Here is a 19,206-nt window from a genome sequence, read left to right as displayed (position 1 = left end):
AGAGTCATGTCCTCAACACCACCTTTTCTTTCCCTTATGCCAGCATTAGTGGTGTGAGGGCATCTAGCAGGAGGCAGCATACCCATGTCCTGCACAACCAGTTTTCTGCAGGTGGAGAGGTCACCTACACAAGGTGTTATGTTCGTGATGTACACATAGGAAAGTTAGATAAAAACATATACTACTCTTGCTGAAAGGTTACAACAAAACATTATTTTATTTCTTAGAATTCAGAAGGATTACACACAAGAACCAAAAGCAGAGAGAGAGAAAACAAGCTGCTCCCGAGGGCAGTAAGGCACCACTGACCCCACCATGCTTTAAGTCAGTTCTTTCCAAGAGTCAGAATGACTCTTATCATATGCTTTCCGACACAGACCCTTAGCCCTCAAGCATGGCCAGAAACTGCTCCCCCGCCCTTAAAGTGATATCTTGCAGTTCCAGCACAGTTATCAATGTACCGCACAGGGAAAATACTCCACTAGCCATATCCAGCCATTTTAAAGCCACTTTGTATCACATAGAGAACTGAAGATTTTCAGGTGTTAGCTCTAATCTCTTTCACTTGTCATCTGAGCTGTTATTTGTTAATACAGTTTGGTATTGAATTTTCAGGTAGAAGTGTGATTTTTTTTCAATTGACCATGTCCTTTAAGCCACAGCCCATAGTGAGGCTGGGAGTGGAGGAGGGGCTCCATACCAGAAACAGCTCCTGGAGGCATTGGGCCTGAAGCTTGGGAGCTGCTGGAGGAGTGCAGTGCACACAGCTGCTGCCAGAACAAAACCCTTTGAACAGAGCACAGCCTGTACACTTTCTCCTAAACCCACCTTGGCTCTGCTTGACTGGGTGGTGCAAAATGAAATGGGATCATGGTACCATCTACCATGTTTGGGGATTAATTAGGAGTTAGAGGCCTTGACTCTCCACTGTGTTACCACATCAGTATAACTCTGTTGAAATCAATGGCATTACACTGGGATAAAATTGGTGTAACATTATGAAGAATCACGCTTTTAACATTCACTTGCATTCAACTGTGACCTTAGTGATCCTTCCAGAGTTCCTGAGCTGATGACTGAAACACATGCACACCCAGCATTCATGAATACTGTGTCAGAGATTAAAACACTCAGCAAACACAGGGCCACAATCAATCATGTCAGCATGGGCAGAGGATAGATAACATTCTCATTTCAACTGACAGTTCAATCTGTCCATTTCACTTTCAAAAATGTGGGTGGGTATTTGTTGTTAATCTGCAGTTTGTGGATCTGATCCAAAGATCACTGAAGTCATTAAGGGTCTTCCCATTGATTTTAATAGCTTTTGGATCAGAATCCTAATGGGTGGTTTGTGTGTGCGCCTGTTTACAAAAAAATGAGACTGCAGCACAGCTAAAAGTGCTGTTCAGCAGGGACACTAGGTCCCTGAACTTCTATTGCTGCCTCTAGTAGGTATAATACCTGTTTTCCCTTTGTTTTTAAGGACTGACAGCAAGTCTCAGGGAGGGTATCAAACTCTGCTTCCGTTCTAGGATATTTATTTTTACTTAAAAGAGAAACCACTAAGCCAGATTTGTTTCTGTAAAGTAAAATAAAGGAGAACCAGCTGCAGCTGGCATAGCATTACTATCAATCAGTAATAGTCATCCCCTTTTAATTATCTCTTTTGGGGACGGGGGTGGCAAGAAAGGGAGGATGGACAATTCAGACAGGGAGACTGGCTGCCTCACAGACAAGGAGCTCTCTTTCTCTTCTTTTTACTTGCTTTTTGGTTTTTTTTTTTCTGTTTATGTTTCCTTCGGGTGCAGTATGTGATTTCTTTTTCTGCGAAAATAAAACAGCCACTGGGGCAATGAATCAAAAAGAACAGCCTGGAAAATATAACTGCTGGAGATGGTTAGAAGATTCTGTACTGTTTTCCTTCTCTTTCTGAATCCCTCTCTTCGGAAAGATCAATAAATCTGAGCTAGGCAGAGGAAATCATAGCAAGAAATGAGTAGTTATGTCAGACCTACAGTGCCTTCATTTCTGTTTTTGGTTTCGTTTTTAAATATCAAATAACGTTATACTGTATATCAGACACAGAGAGAGAACCATATATTCAATGGACTTGGAGACATTATACTGTAACATTCTACTAAGAATAGCTCCAGTACCAACAACTGATATTTATGACTCCAGCATCTCTTATTATACAGCTCATCAGGTTGTCCTAGTAGAGCTTCCACATTGCCACTACAGGTGGTTATGCTGTAATTCACTCTTTCTGTGGATGTCACAGTATGTAACTTTCACAAAGTTTAATATTCTGTCCTTTACTCACAGTGTATTCTTCAATGCACATTTTCAAAGCTTACTTATTTTCTTGATACTCCATGGAGAGACTTTCCATAGACTGAAACGCAAGCATGAAGACAGTAAAAAGACAGAACATACTGTATAAGAGTGGATTAATCATTATCTTTTGGAACTTTATTGATTTGGAATAAGCAAAATGAATAAAGTTTCCTTTTTACTGTTTTAGAACACCATCCTGGAGCAAACAAACACACCACAGTGGAAACTGCTTACGGAAAAAGGTCCATGATGTTGTATACTAGTATGTGGCATGCATGGCAGTGGATCTATAGCAGTGTCAAATAACGTTTTCTGACTGGGCAAGACACCTAGAATGTGTCATGTTCCAAGTCAGCAGTTGCATGATACAGGCATAGGTGATTTACCACGGTCTTCAAGCATGTGTGTGAAATATCTCTAGCTCTTCTGATGCGCTTGACACATGAAACAAAATGTTGCAAGCACTCCCAAGGGAATAATGCACAAGAACTGGGTATTCTGAATTACCAAGTATATAACTAGTGTTTGGAAGCATCCACAGAATATTTAGTAGAAAACATGCAAGTCCCAATCCTGCACACCATATACACCCAAATTTCTCATTAAAATTAAGTGCATTTCAATTAAAGAAATGTGGGATCAGCCCAGTAAAGGGCACTAGACACTGACAACCTTCCTATTAAATACTGCTGGGCCTTATTTGTGATATTTCATTTGGCTAAATACTGTCATCCTGCAATCTTTTGACAAGTATGAGCTTTCATGCCAAGGAAATGTTCTTGAGATAATATTTCCTGTTATACTTTCAGGTAGATTTACCAGGGAGCCTCACAAATAAAGTGGATGCATCATTACACAAACTAAAAACTATTTCCCTATGCTAATTTCCCCCCCTACTGTTACTCACACCTTCTTGTCAACTGTTTGAAATAGGCCACCCTGATTATGACTACAAAAGTGATTTTTCCTCCTGCTGATAATAGCCCACTTTAATTGAATTGTCTTGTTAGAATTGGTAAGGCAACCCACATCTTTTCATGTACTCTGCATATATATCTTCCTACTGTATTTTCCACTCCATGCATCTGATGAAGCGGGTTTTAGCCCACGAAAGCTTATGCCCAAATAAATTTGTTAGTCTCTAAGGTGTCACAAGTACCCTCCGTTGTTTTTTCTGATACAGACTAACACGGCTACCACTCTGAAACAAAAAAGTCTCTGTGCAGCAGACAGAGGCAGACAAATCACATGCACACACCTGAAAAGCACGGATTATGACATTCTGAGGCCCTAAACTATGCCAAGTGTAAGAGTCCCCGTACTAGAAAAAAAAAGAATTTATTATTTTCTCAAAAAGGACATTGAATATATAAACATGAAAGCTTTATATTTGCATATATACAAAGGTGAAGTTGTAAAAATAGAATAATAATCTAACTAAAATACATGTCTTGCAAAATGCCTGTTTTCATTATAAAATAGTTTCAAATTAACATATTTTCATCTATGATTTCTTAATCATAGATATGAAAACTTTATATCTACAGAAACATAAAAGCAATTACAGTTACACAGACCAGCTTACTTAATGGAAGCAGTACAACCTGAGTATGTCTGTTTGCACATCACGTTAATTTTAACACTGACATTTAAAACATTTTCTTTCATGATTTTTGGAGAGCAAAGTCATTGATGATGTCCTCAAACGATAAGCTATGGAGTTTGTCACTTTCGATTCACAGAATGCTTAGGGCAGATAGCTCATTTTTGCAACTGAACTATAGCAAGAATGAACTGCAGACAACAATGCTGCAAGAAAAGCTTTCTCCTGAGCAGTTTGTTACAATTAGACTAAAAATAAGCCACAAAATCACTTTCAAAAACCAGTAAAAAAAAATTTATATTATAAATATTGAGATTTATATATCGATACAACAAATAATATATATATATATATATATATATATATATATATGCATGCTGAAAACCTGTGTTATTTTACCAGGATATTTCTGTGAAAGTTAGTGCTATTTTGTCTATGTTCTCACAGGAAAACAAGAGAGGATATATCTTTTTTTTTACACCATGAATAAGGAAAATTATCCTACTTTTCATATGAATAAATGAAAAAAACGCTTGATTAATTTGTTAGGGAAATACAAAGTTTATCCACACTATATACAAAATATATTTACAAATGTTTATTCCGATTTAATTTTTGCTATGAAACAGTGAATTGTTGGGGTTTTTCTTTTGCCATACTATAAAAATACAATGTATGATGCATATGATATGTGATTTATAACTCTGTACAATAATTTTTACATAGCATACTACCTATAATAAAATATTATCTTGAGCGCTCCAAACCTGCCAAGCAAAAAATCCCAGTCTTTTTTCTAGGCACACATCTCTCTTCGTGTTCACTTCTCTATACTCTGTCTCCCCCATGACCACTAATTAATCTCGAGTGAACACCTCGGATACACAGAGTGACAACAAGCTATATGCATGAAAGAGAAAGAATTTACCAGAAAAAAGACGGGTAATCTCTAGACAGGCACTGAGAAAGTGAGAAAAACTAGCCTATATTCAAGACATTAGAATGAATATTTAATAGCCTATAAATCATAGTTTGAAATAATTGCTCACCAAGTACTCAGATTATAATATATATGTATATCTTCCTTCACTTTTCTCAAAACCCTCTATTTATCCTTTTGTCAGCACTCTCTGATATTTACTATCAAAGTTCCCAAAACTGACAGAGAGAAGCCAACACAAATTTATCCTCCTCAAGATCCACTCGATCCAAGGCCATAAGACGATCACCTGCAAACTCCATCATGTGAAGCATGGGTAGTGCATGAAGCAGAAAGCAGCGTGCACACTAAAATACACAACAGCACAGCTGTATGCACAGCTCAAAAGAAGAAACTAACACTAAGACTTTAAGAAAACGAATTCAAACAGGAGCAAAGGCACTGTACGCCTGAGCGTGCTGGACCGTAAACAAAAGATGGCATTCTTTCGGCTATTCCCCGTCAAGGGGGATGCTATACATGATGGCACTCCTAGGACACGTCCCATGTGAGTATGAGCTTAGCACGATGGCTTCACGACACTGCAGTCTCCAACCTCACATTTTGTTCGATTTTATCAGCAGTTGGATTATTCATTTATTTAAATAAGTTATGAAGGCATGGGGTCAGAATTTTACCAGTAGCAGCTGGCCAACAAAACGCTGCTTTAGGAGACTGATAGCAGATTTACTCGTAGAAATACTAATTTTACAAGTACAATTATGGTTTTTTTCTCAGCCTTGGCCTCCTGCCTGTCAATAATTAACAATTAGTGAAGGGTAAGGGTAGGTTAAGGGTATTTGTGTTGCCAGATGTGTGTATTTTTGTCATATTTGAATGAAATGTCTGTATTTAGAGAGAATCTTCTTTTCCCCATATCTCCTTTATTTATCAACTGATTTTGAAAACATTTGAAATGGGATCGTTTTTTTCTTTTTTAGAGGCCCCTGATATTGTGAGGCCCTAAGCTGTAGCTTAGTTATTTTATGCATTAATTCGCCACTGTTGAAGAGCAGGGACTAGAATGCTGACCTGACCACTTTGAAAACACAAACCTTTACCACTTGACCTATAGAGGAAGACTGTAGCTGTAGCTTCTTGTGAGACAGCCACTAGAGGGCAACATCCTTCCTTCACTCATACACACAAAGCCAGTAGTACATTACAGCCTTTTGTATATTTTTAGGCCCAAACAAGGTAGGCTGTGTGATGCTGTATGATTAAAGATGAACATTTTGATATTACCACTGTTATATAATTGCAACAAATCTTGTACAAAGTATGTGTCATGTAAGATAACAATGGAAAAGTTATGATTTGCTAAGTATGATTATCTTGCTAATATGCAGGTATCATCTTTGTATCTGAAGTTATGAATATTGGATATGTACTTGTATCTTAAACATGTTTGTTCTTGGGTGACAGCCCCAGATAGAATTTACATTAGGGCTAGACATCTATGTGTGGACGGCCCATCAAGGATACTCCACTCTCACAATGGTCCATTGAAGAAACTCATCCCATCCAGATAGCTCTTCCTAAGGATGCCTCAAACAGCAAGAAGCCAGTGTCCACCCCCTGTGATTCAAAAAACCATGTAAGGACATGTGATAAGGACATGTGACTCTGGACTCCATCTTGGGCCAATAATTTTCCATGCACCTGAGGTGTGGGCTTCGTTTGGGATAGTACATTTCCAGCCACATGGCAGAGGATACAAAAGACATCTGAGACACCTCCATTTTGCCTCTTTCCTGCTCTAATTCTCTGGACTGTGGATTTACAACTAAAAGTAGCCTCTTGAACTATGGACTGAGGACCTTCCAATCTTCTGGACGTTACCAGAGAAACTTTACAAGCCAGCAGTCTGTTCAGTCACTGCTACAAACCCTGATATAAGGACTTTGCAATCATTTGTATGTATATGATCTATTAACCATTTATAACTCTTCTTTTGTTTTATTAATAAATCTTTAGGTAGTTTACTAAGGATTGGTTGACAGCATGATATTTGGATAAGATCTGAGATTCATATTAACCTGGGCGTAAGTGTCTGATTCTTTGGGATTAGAAAGAACCTCACATATGGGGAACTGAGTTTTCAGTAACCTCTCACTATATTAGATTGGGTTGTCTGGATGGAGGCCAAGGACTGGAATGCCTAAAGGGGACTGTGTTTGGCTTCTGGTTAACCAGTGTGGTATTGCAAAAGCTCTTTTGTTACTGCATTGGTGTCAAATTATAAAATAAACCACCAGTTTGGGGGGGATTGTCTGTCCTATTTCTTGCAATCTGCTCTGAGTGTGGCATTCTCAGTGTGGTCTGTCCCAGGCACCTGGTCACAGGCTGAAATAAACAAAAAGTTCAAATCTAGCACTAGATTAGCTGTAGCTCTAGCTATTGATTATAAACACTGACTGTGTTGCTCAGGTGATCTTATAAAACTCTTCCACTGCCAGGTACACTTTTTTTTTTTTTTAATAAGGGTGTTTTCCCCAGGGCAGCTTTACCCTACATGAGTTTTTTTCATGCCAAGTCAGTGTGTTTTTAGTTCACTTTCATGTGTTTTTCATTTTTAAAGGTTTGGCAATCTTGCAGAGCTGACACCTCTATGTGCCAGCTACCAATTTACGTTGTTATTTTTCTTAGTTGTTAGGTTTCCTGTTCCAGATGCGTGGGTGGGACGGCACCTGTTTTTTATTCCTCATGTCTCCTCTCTTCTAGCTATGCTTTTCATTAGAAAAAAATCCAAATCACAAGCGAGCAAGAAATGGCCCCATAGAGAAAGCGGTGACATTTTATTTTGCTTTTGTTCTGTTTTGTTTGTTGACATTGGCAGTTTTTGGCTTGTTTCTTTAACTTCCGTTTCCCTTTGACAGCTATATTTCTGTCACCTATGGACTAACTTATCACTCTGTTCAAGCTAAACTGCCATGAACCTGAACAATTTTCACCAAGAGGGATATTTTAAAGGATTTCTGAATGAAATGTTATCCACTTTATTTCACAAAGAAAGGGATAGCATTAGCAATTGTCACTGGGTGAGAAAATAGCCAATGTTTGCCATTGTGTACTGTGAAGAAAGAAAAAGCAGAACTTGCAAGTCCTGTTTGTTTTACTCAGACAGAGTCTGGCTGCTATTTGTCATTGAATATAAGTGGTATTCCCTCTGAAACTGGATTTTTTTCCTCAATGAAGACAAAGTTATTTTTGCTGTTTGTTTGTTTAAATAGAACTACAGAATAAATTAGATGTTGGAGTTGGGAAAATCAGTTTATGGAGTTATTAAAATTATGTTCACAAAATGTGACTCTAGCCTAACTGATAATGTTAAAAGTAGGGCTTGTTGGAAAAATTTCAAATGAAATATTTTCCCATCACAAAATGGGATTTTGTTGAAGCTGAAATTTTCTGTGGGAAAAGATCAGATTTGGTGACTTTTTCCATCAGGAAAATCTAAATAATTAAGGAATGTCAAAATGTTTCACTTTGATCAAAAATGTTGAAACAAAGTGCCTTGACATTTCAGAATAAAATTTGTTTCAACTTTTTTTATTCTGCAAGAAGTTTAGCTATTTCACCATCTTATTCTAATTTGAGATGAAAACAATTTTCAAAATTCTGAAATTTCTCAGTCAATGGAAATTCCATTTTTTATCAACTCTAATTAAAAGCACTTCTGTGGCACTTTCCAGCCAAAGTTCTTAAAATGCTTTAAAAATATTAAGACTTACAATGCCCCTGGAGAGTTGGTGAAGTATTATTATCCCTATATTACAGGCAATAAAACTGAGTCAGAAAGAGATTAAGTGACTGGACCAAGGTCACACAGTAAATCTTGGACAGCGAACCCATATCTATCTCCAAATTCTACCCTTTAACCATAAGCTCATCCCGATCTGTTAGCTGATGTCAACTAACAGATGTCTGGGTATTCTACTTAACTACAATTAAGGTGTGACTCATACTACAACCATTACAGTTAATGCATCCTTGGCAATTTATCTCAGTCAATATTCTTTCTTTGGTTTACAGTGTTGAACGAAATAATAACTACTGCGCCTTAACCATTAGGTTGTCATGAAATGCTTTCAAACATCCTAGTACACTTGTTCACAGACAAAATGTCAGGCACTCACAAGCTGAACCAAAGGATTCAATTATTTTTAAAATAGTCTAGGAGATACAGATATCCAAATATGTTCATGGGGATTTCCCATGTGCCCAGATAGCCACTAATGATATTTCTCTTATTATGTTGTTTATGTAGCTATAAAATATGAGTGCACAAATCCAGATGACAAAGGTGTGTCCAACATCCATGCAGACTAAGGCACTGCCCATTAGTTACGGAAAACATTAATATCCAGAATGATCATGGAGTTTGCTTACACTTCTGTACAATGCAGCAGTAGTTCCTTAATGCTACCGATTGTCATTATGTTTATAATTTTGTAAATAAGCACCCAGGGCCCAGATCTTCAAAGATATTTAGGCTCCTAACTTCCATTGCTTTCAAAACCATGGAGGATTTAGGTCTAGTTGCTTCAGCAATAGGCACTTTATAAATCAATACAATAAATTAATCCTGCACCCCTGGTACCCTTTAGCCTCACCCCAAAGCCTTAATTGTATTTTAATCTCCTAGATTACTATGATCTATTGTAGAGCTGAAGACTGATATTTCTATCAACTTAGAGTAGCTTCTCATAAAACATTCTAGTCTTCTTCCTGAATCATATCAATGAGATCCTTATATCACCTAAATTCAGAGGCAGGTATTGATCCAGGATTGTAATGACATTCTGTATTGTCTGGCCAGCATTTAAGAAACAAGTGCAAGTTTATTTGCCTCTTCTCTACCCTGCTGGTGTCATTGCTTCTTCCCAATACCTCCTAACTTAATTTTCAATCACTCATTAATTCAGAGCAACTGGCTTTCTGCTGATATATATATATCAGTGTTTTAAAGCAAAGAGTGTGTGTGTGGTGGTGGTGATGAAGAGATGCTTCAGTCCTTTACATACATAGACCTATATTTAGGTGACAAAGATCCTTTTCAGTGATGCCTCCAATCTCCTCTATCCAATTTGATATAACTTCTTGAATACTTATGCATAAGTAAGCAGGGAATTATTCTACTTGAAACTGTGGTTTTTATAAGGCCTATACATCACGATGACTATGGCATGCATGTAAAACCGAAAAATGCTGACATTTCTGTCTTTCTTTGTCAATATGAAGCTGAAAACTCTTATTTTTTCCCCTGGTCTTACTTACAATCACAGGGATCATTTTTCTGAAGCAATAACATGCAATACCTCTCTCATATCATTTCCTTGATAAAGCATATTACATAGGAAAATTGTTTTTGAGATATTTCTACTGAATGATCAAATACAAAATGAAGTAAAATGACAGCATTATAACCACAAAATGACTAGTAAAATATCTTGGAAAAAAGGTAAGGGCAATCCTCAATGAATTAAGTGCACCAGACAAAACTGAATATGCTACTGAATGGGAAGGATTTGCCACTACTTATATATCTTCACTTTTCTTAAGTTAAATGAGGCAGAATGTTTACAGTGGCAGTTTCCCTATCTATCTGAGCAAAGGCAAAGCTTCTTAGTAAATCTGGCTTTCTATCTACTTGGAGAAAATAAGAATGAAGAAGCTGGAAAATAAAATCACAATGAGACTCATATATTTTAAAGTCAGAAGGGACCATTATGATCATTTGGTGATGATCACCATCTTCTCTTATACTAAGTAAATCTGAAAAGCAAAATCACTTTGATACTTCCAATAAGCAAATCTCTGGATCTATAATTTATTAACGGAGATAGAAAATACCCCCACATCTTTACCTCAGATATAAGTTTTGCATCTAAGTGTTGGGATAACAGAAAATGAATGATTCATTTACAGAAGAAGTCAAGAAGGTTCCAATTTTTTCTAATTCAGTAAACATCCTGAAGTTGCAGAGACACTCCTGCAGTTGATTTTGAATGGTTTAGTCTAGTCTGCGGAAATCCTTTCATGCAATTGCAATGGACTAAATCGTGAAGTCCTAACTCATTCAAATCAAAACTCTCAGTGAACTCATGAATGAGAAATTACTTATCTGATAATTTTCTGTTAGCAGCTACTCTCCAAATTCAGTATGCATGGGCTAATGCCCACCCCCCTATGGAATTCAGAGGCAGTCCAACATTGTTGCTGGAGGCTCCAGGACTAGGCTCTGCCCTTCAGCTCAGGCCAGCAGAAGAGTACTTCCACAGCTGTAGAAACACTTCAGCCACCAATTATTAGCATTGATATAATGTATTAAACTTGATATAATGTATTAAATTAACCTTGAAACAATATATGTCTGTTTTTCTTTTTCTTTTTCTTTCATTTATAGTCTGTCCATTTACCAGACTACTGGGGGGTTGAATTTAGAGAGAAGCTGCTAGCAGAACAAAAATTATCAGGTGAGAAATTTCTCATTCTGTTGCACAGCTTCTCTTCTCATTCATTACTCATGGGTAAGGCTGTGATTTTGTCATGGAAGTCACGGAATCTGTGACTTCCAAAGATCTTTGTGACATTTTTGCTTCAGACCCAGGGCGGTGGGGCTGAAACTGTCAACCGGTGGAGTCCCCCTGAAGCTCCCAGCCACGGCAGGCAGCAGGGGCCCCTGGCAGCTCTAAGTGACTGCCACGGGAAGACCCCATAGCCCAAGCCGCTGCTGCGGGCATCATGGGGACCCCCACAGCTCCAAGCTGCTGCTGCGGTTGGCAGGGATCTCTGCAGCTCCAAGCCATTGGGCAGCGGGGGGACCCTGAAGCTCCCAGCTAGTGTGGGCATCAGGGGGACCTCCATAGCCTCCTGCATGGGTGTTGGGGGGATGCCGCAGCCCCAAGCTGCCGCAGTGGGCATCAGGGGGGGATCCCTCAGCTCCCAGTCCCATGGGGCAAGGGAGGGACCCTGTAGCTCCAAGATGCCAAGGTCAGAACCCATGGCTCGAAGCTGCTGCCACAGAAAAGGGGGACCCCGTGCTCTCAGCCACCATTGGTGGGGAGAACCCTGCAGCCCCAGAAATGGTGGGTGCTGGACCCTCCTCCTTCCCCATTTTGTCATAGTTATTTTTAATAAAAGTCAGGGACAGATAACGGGCTTTCATGAATTTTTGGTTATTGCCCAGGACCTGTCCATGACTTTTGCTAAAAATAACCATGACAAAATCTTAGTCTTACTCAAGGGAAGTAGCGAGCGGTGAATCCAAGAAGTAGGGAGGGAAAGGACAAGCAGAATTTAATTATTATAGTAGGGTAATAGGCAGGAACTGAAGTTCCCCCCGATAAAGCAAGAGCTTTATAAACTAAGGGGTTATGTGGGAACCAGCGCAGTAGCACGTTCCTACCAAAGGATGTCTTTGCAGAGGAATGGAAGCTTGGTTGCAGATTTTCCTCAGATGATCCTCATACACTTCTCCCCCTGTGTTTCTAGAGACTTCTGTGAATAGTTTCCCAGATGCCTACCATGTCAACTGGCACAGGATTTATACATCTTGCCTACAGCAACCTTTAGACCCAAAGGACTTGGCATCATGGAGAGAATGAGATGGTACAGGGTACAATTGGCATATGTACTCCATATGCTTGAGATACATCTGTAGAGTTCTAGGAATGCCCATTTATGCCACAACCTTCCAAAGGTTAGAACAAAACGATGGGAGAACTGTTTCCCAGGAATTGTGAAAAGAGGAACTTACCTTGAACAGAAAGGTCTCTGAAGCTATAAGAATAATCTTTTCCTCATGACAAAGGCAGTGTGGTTTTTGTAAGGTTATGGGAACTCATTCCAAAACTTGCCTTACAGAGGTAACAGCGACTAGAAAGGTCAGTCACAGGCGTGTCTGATTTGTCATTGTGATAGAACTTAGCACCTGCTACTCAAATGAAGAATCCAATGTGTCCATCTACAAAATGCTCTCCCTCCCCCACACCTGAAATGGAAATTTGACCAGATCTGTTAGAACTCAACAAGCATAATTATTTATCTGGATACCAAACTGTATGATAGGTTAATGGAGAATCCATGTGCTGAAATACACTTCTCTTCCGATGCCAAGGCTGTTAACTGTAGGTGTTCCCAGTCTGACTGAAAGAGTCCCTGTGTCAGGAGCTCTAGTGTCTTCTGGTGTGGGGTCCTTGGCTGTTTAGCAAGTCCAAAGTGCTTTCTGGGCCAGTGGAGGATGAGGAGGAGAACCACAACTCTTCTTTTTCCTCTTTTCTGTATCCTTTATGGAACGGTCTTGAAAGGGAGCAGATTCTTCTCTAACCAGAACATGATTTATATTGCCACAGAGAAGCTTTGATCTCTGGTTACTTCCTAGCTATGGAAGTGATTAAACACTCATGCATCAATCATCAGCCAATCCCTAACAGGAAGTAGGAGGATACTTCCTCTGTGAGTACCATTATTGCCTACTATGTGGTTTCTTGCACCTTCTACTGAGGCAGCTGGTAGCGGTCATGGTCACAGAGTAGATACCGGACTAGATGGAATCACTGTCCTGGAAAAGTCCTGGCAAACGGTTGTGGTTTGGGTTTTAGTTGTTGGTTGTGGTGGTTATGTGTGATACATGTGTGGTACTTCTTCCCCTGGTTGTTTACAGAGGGGAGGTAGTACACTATTCATCCTGGCATGAAGCCCACACAACAGAGGAAGGGCATTGATACCCATACCTCAGTAGTGGAAGTAGCTTGCTAGATGTCCCCGGGGGGCTGAAAGGCTGCCTGCCTGCCCCACCAAGCTGGCTAGCATCCAAGTTAGGGTTGGATGGATAGGATGGAGGATGTCCCACCTCCTGGTTTGGCTGGGAGTCTCCCGGTATTGGGCTTGATCTCCCAGAAGCTACTGAAGCCAAATCGGGAGATTTCAGGCCACTAAAAGTCCAGTGGTGCAGCTCCCTACCTGCCCAGGCTCCGTGCTGCTCCTGGAAGCAGCCCACAGGTCCCTGTGGCCCTTAGGTGCACGGTGGGCCAGCGGGTCTCTGTGTACTGCCCCCACCCTGAGCGCCGACTCCACAGCTCCCATTGGCCAGGAACGGGAAACCGCGGTCAATGGGAGCTGCGGGGGCGGGGGCTGGGGCAGCACGCAGAGCTGACTGGCTGCCCCTGAGCCTAGGAGCCGCTGCTGGACATGCCACCCCTTCTGGGAGCCACCCAAGGTAAGCACCACCCGGCCGGACCCTGCACCCCCTCCCACACCCAACCACCTGCCCCAGTCACCTCCTGCACCCAAACTCCCTCCCAGATTCCGCACCACAAACCCCTCCTTCACACCAACTACCTGCTCCAGACTCCCACACCCAAACTCCCTCCCAGAGCCTGCACCCCCCTCCTCCATCCCTACCTGCACCCCAACTCCCTGCTCCAGAATCAGCCCGAAGCCCCCTGCCACACTCCGAACCCTTGGGCCCCAACCTTCAGCCCAGAGCCCACACCCCAACCACCTGCCCCAGCCCAGTGAAAGTGAATAAGGGTGGGGGAGAGTGAGCGGGGGATGGGGTCTCAGAGAAGGGGCAGGGCAGAGGGCGGGACAAAGGAGTTTGGGTTTGTGCAGTTAGACAGTTGGCTACCCTAATCAGACTGCCTATACATGCTCAGGTCAGGATAGCAAAGGGGCAGTGTGCATGTGTAGCGGGACCCACCCGCTCAAGTCCACAAACAGCTCAGAGACCTTTTTGCTGGTAAAACACCCAGTCCAGTTTATTTACAATATTAATTTCCACCACCCTTGTACTCTATATAGCTTCAATCCTACAGTTCGGGAGCCCTCAGCTCCTGAGGCAAACAGGGAAGAGTGAGCAAGCGACTGGTAAGTGATCTCGCTCTCTCTCTCTAGCTATCTGCTTCCCACATTCTTCCTGTGTCTTTTGTACCATCTGCCTAATGGCTTAATTAGCTTCTTATTTCTCCTCAGCTCAGTCAGGCGCACCTCTTTTCAATGAGATCTGCTCAGCCTCTGCTGTAACTAGAACTGCAATGACCAGAGTGCTGGCTCAGCTGCTGTTGCCCAATGCTCTGACACAGAGCACTGTGAAAGGGGCTGTGTGTAGGAGAAAAGCCCCAGATGCACCCCTTAGGGAGAGAGAGAGAGGAGAAGGGGTTTAACCCCTCATTTTCACCCCGACTTGTTCAGTAACAATACTAATCATTGCTGGGTGAAGGACACACTTGCTTTTGCCTTTTGTGGAGTCTGTGGGATTTGTAGGCCTTACCTCTGAGTATCATGAGACTCCCCTGGTTCACAGTGGACAGAAGGGGAGCTGTGTAGGAGCCTTGCTTCTTTCCCCAGGGAGCTAGGACACACTTCAGTATCAGAGAGGAGATTCTGGATCCTTTCAGGGTTTTCCCCCTCCAGCCCAGATCTGATGTGGGACTTGCCTCCCGAACTAGACAGAGCTTCCTCTTCATCCTTGGGCCTTGTCTACACTACAAAATTACTCCGATTTTACAGAAGTCAATTTTTGGGAACAGATTGTATAAAGTAGAGTGCATGCGTCCACACTAAGCACATTAATTCGGCGATGTGTGTACACAGTACTGTGGCAAGCATTGACGTTCTGAGCGGTGCACTGTGGGTAGCTATCCCACAGTTCCCACAGTCCCCGCTGCCCATTGGAATTCTGGGTTGAACTCCCAATGCCTTATGGAGTCAAAAATTTGTCACGGGTGGTTATGGGTAAATGTCATCAGTCAACCCTCCCTCCGTGAAAGCAACGACAGACAATCATTTTGCGCCCTTTTCCCTGGATTGCCCGAGCAGATGCCATAGCACAGCAAGCATGGAGCCCATTCAGCTCACCGCAGCAGTTATGACCATTGTAAACACCTCGTACATTATTGTGCAGTTTATGCAGAACCAGAACCTGAAAAACCAGGCGAGGAGGCAACGGCAGCGTGGTGAAGAGAGTGATGAGGACATGGACACAGATTTCTCTAAAACCGCGGTCCCTGGCAATTTGGAGATCATGGTGTTAAAGGGGCAGGCTCATGCCGTGGAACACCAATTCTGGGCCCGGGAAACAAACACAGACTGGTGGGATTGCATAGTGTTGCAGGTTTGGGATGATTCCCAGTGGCTCCGAAACTTTTGCATGTGTAAGGGCACTTTCATGGAACTTTGTGGCTTGCTTTCCCCTGCCCTGAAGCGCAAGAATACCAAGATGAGAGCAGCCCTCACAGTTCACAAGTGAGTGGCAATAGCCCTGTGGAAGCTTGCAACACCAGACAGCTACCAGTCAGTCGGTAATCAATTTGGAGTGGGCAAATCGACTGTGGGGGTTGCTGTGATGCAAGTAGCCAACGCAATCATTGAGCTGCTGCTATCAAAGGTAGTGACTCTGGGAAATGTGCAGGTCATACTAGATGGCTTTGCTGCAATGGGATTCCCTAAGTGTGATGGGGCCATAGACAGAACCCATATCCTTAACTTGGCACGGGAGCACCAAGGCAGTGAGTACATAAACCAAAAGGGGTACTTTTCAATGGTGCTGCAAGCACTGGTAGATCACAAGGGACATTTCACCAACGTCAACATGGGGTAGCTGGGAAAGGTTCATGACGCTCGTGTCTTCAGGAACTCTGGTCTGTTTAAATGGCTGCAGGAAGGGATTTACTTCCCAGTCCAGAAAATAATTGTTGGGGATGTTGAAATGCCTTTAGTTATCCTTGGGTTCATGAAGCCGTGTACAGGCACCCCAGACAGTAGTAAGGAGCTGTTCAACTATAGGCTGAGCAAGTGCAGAATGGTGGTAGAGTGTGCATTTGGACATTTAAAAGGTTGCTGGCACAGTTTACTGACTTACTCAGACCTCAGCGAAACCAATATTCCCATTGTTATTGCTGCTTGCTGTGTGCTCCACAATCTCTGAGAGAGTAAGGGGGAGACATTTATGGTGGAGTGGGAGGTTGAAGCAAATCACCTGGCCACTGAAAACGTGCAGCCAGACACTAGGGAGGTTAGAAGAGCACAGCAGAAAGCACTGCGCGTCAGAGAAGCTTTGAAAACCAGTTTCATGACTGGCCAGGGTACCGTGCGACACTTCTGTTTGTTTCTCCTTGATGAAAACCCACCCCCTTGGTTGACTCTAATTCCCTGTAAGCCACCCACCCTCCCCCCTTCGATCACAGCTTGCTTGCAAAGGAAATAAAGTCACTATCGTTTAAAAACCATGTGTTTTTTATTAATTGATTATAAAAATAGGGAGAACTCACAAGGTAGCCCGGGTGGGGTGTGGGAGGAGGGTAGGAGGGAAGGAAAAGGCCACTTCAAAACTTGTTGAATGACAGCCTTCTGTTGCTTGGGCTGTCCACTGGGGTGGAGTGCTTGGGTGCCCGGAGCCTCCCCCCCACCCCCTGTTCTTGGGCGTCTGGGTGAGGAGGCTATGGAACTTGGGGAGGAGGGAGGGCGGTTAAACAGGAGCTGCAGCAGCAGTCTGTGATCCTGCTGCCATTCCTGAACCTCCACCAGATGATGGAGCATGTCCATTTGATCCCACAGTAGCCCCAGCGTTGCATCCTGCCTCCTCTGATCTTCCCGCCGCCACCTCTCATCTCGATTGTCCCTCCTGTCCTCACGTTCATTGGCCACTTTCCTGTACTGTGCTACTGTGTCCCTCCACACATTCTGCCGAGCTCTGTCAGTGCCAGACAACTGCATGAGCTCAGAGAACATTTCATCGCGCGTGCGTTTTTTTTGCCGCCTTATCTGAGATAGCCTTCGAGACGGAGGAGGGAGGCTTGAAACATTTGCAGCTGCGGGAGGAAAAAAAGGGAGTGAAGTATTTAAAAAGATACATTTTACAGAACTATGGCTATACTCTTTCACGGTGAACAACACTATTCACATTACATAGCACATGTGATTTCGGTACAAGGTCGCATTTTGCATCTTATATTGAGTGCCTGCGGCTTTGGTGTTAGAGATCACACACGCAGCCCGGGGCAACAGAATTCGGCTTGCAGACAGCCATGGTAAGCCATAGTCTTTTGGCTTCTGCAACCTTCATAACAGCAGCGCCCTCCTTTCCCATACCAAGCAAAGCCCATTGAGTTGGCCATTTAGTGCTGCGGTTTTCCTGTTAACGTGCAGCAGCAGAAACCAAACTAACACCTCCCCCACCTCAATCCAATTCTCTGGGATGATCGCTTTACCCCTCCTCCCACCACGTGGCTGGTTTCAGGGAAGATCCCTGGCTAGCCAAATGCAAACAGCTCAGCACCAATGCCCACCCCCCCAATCACTTGGCTAACTGCGGGGAGGATTTCTTTTCAGCCACAGGCAAACAGCTCAGTAGGAGCGGCCACCTCTGAATGCCCCCTTAATTAAATTCCCCTATTTCAACCAGGTCAACCATATCACTCTCCTGAGGATAACACAGAGAGATAAAGAACGGAAGTTGCTTGAATGCCAGCAAACACCAGGACCATAAGCTGCCAGGCTTTGTCATGCAATGATAACAGATTACTTGCTACTAGCATGGCATGGTAAAGTGTCCTACCATGGAGGACGGAATAAGGCTGCTCTCCCCAGAAACCTTCTGCAAAGGCTTTTACTGTACCTCCAGGACAGCTTCATGGAGATGTCCCTGGAGGATTTCCGCTCCATCCCCAGACACGTTAACAGACTTTTCCAGTAGCTGTACTGGCCACGAACGCATCCCAAGCCTTCAGGGCTACTTAATCATTAAAAAATGCTTGATTTTATAACATTTATTATATTTTAAAAAGGTACACTCACCAGAGGTCCCTTCTCCAGCTTGTTTGGGTTGGGAGGGTATTTCAGTCAGGGTGATAAAAAGATCCTGGCTGTTGGGGAGAACGGTGTGCTGTGTGCTCTCCTCAAGCTCGTCTTTCTCCTCCTCATCTTCCCCGTCCGCAAAATCCTCAGGCATGGCAGAGAGTACCCCATCATCGGAGTCCACGGACAGGGGTGGGGTCCTGGTGGCCCCCCTAGAATTGCATGCAGCTCAGCGTAGAAGTGGCATGTCTGGGGCTCTGTCCCGGAGCGTCCGTTTGATTCTTTGGTTTTCTAGTACGCTTGTCTGAGCTCCTTAAGTTTCACGTGGCACTGTGTTGCGTCCCTGCTGTAGCCTCTGTCCATCATAGCCTTGGAGATTTTTTGAAATGTTTTGGCATGTCGTCTTTTGGAACGTAGTTCTGATAGCATGGATTCCTCTCCCCATACAATGATCAGATCCAGTACCTCCTGTTCGGTCCATGCT

This window comes from Lepidochelys kempii, chromosome 6, assembly GCF_965140285.1.
Source record: "Lepidochelys kempii isolate rLepKem1 chromosome 6, rLepKem1.hap1, whole genome shotgun sequence".
Lineage (NCBI taxonomy): Eukaryota > Metazoa > Chordata > Testudines > Cheloniidae > Lepidochelys > Lepidochelys kempii.
This window is presented reverse-complemented; position numbering follows the sequence as displayed.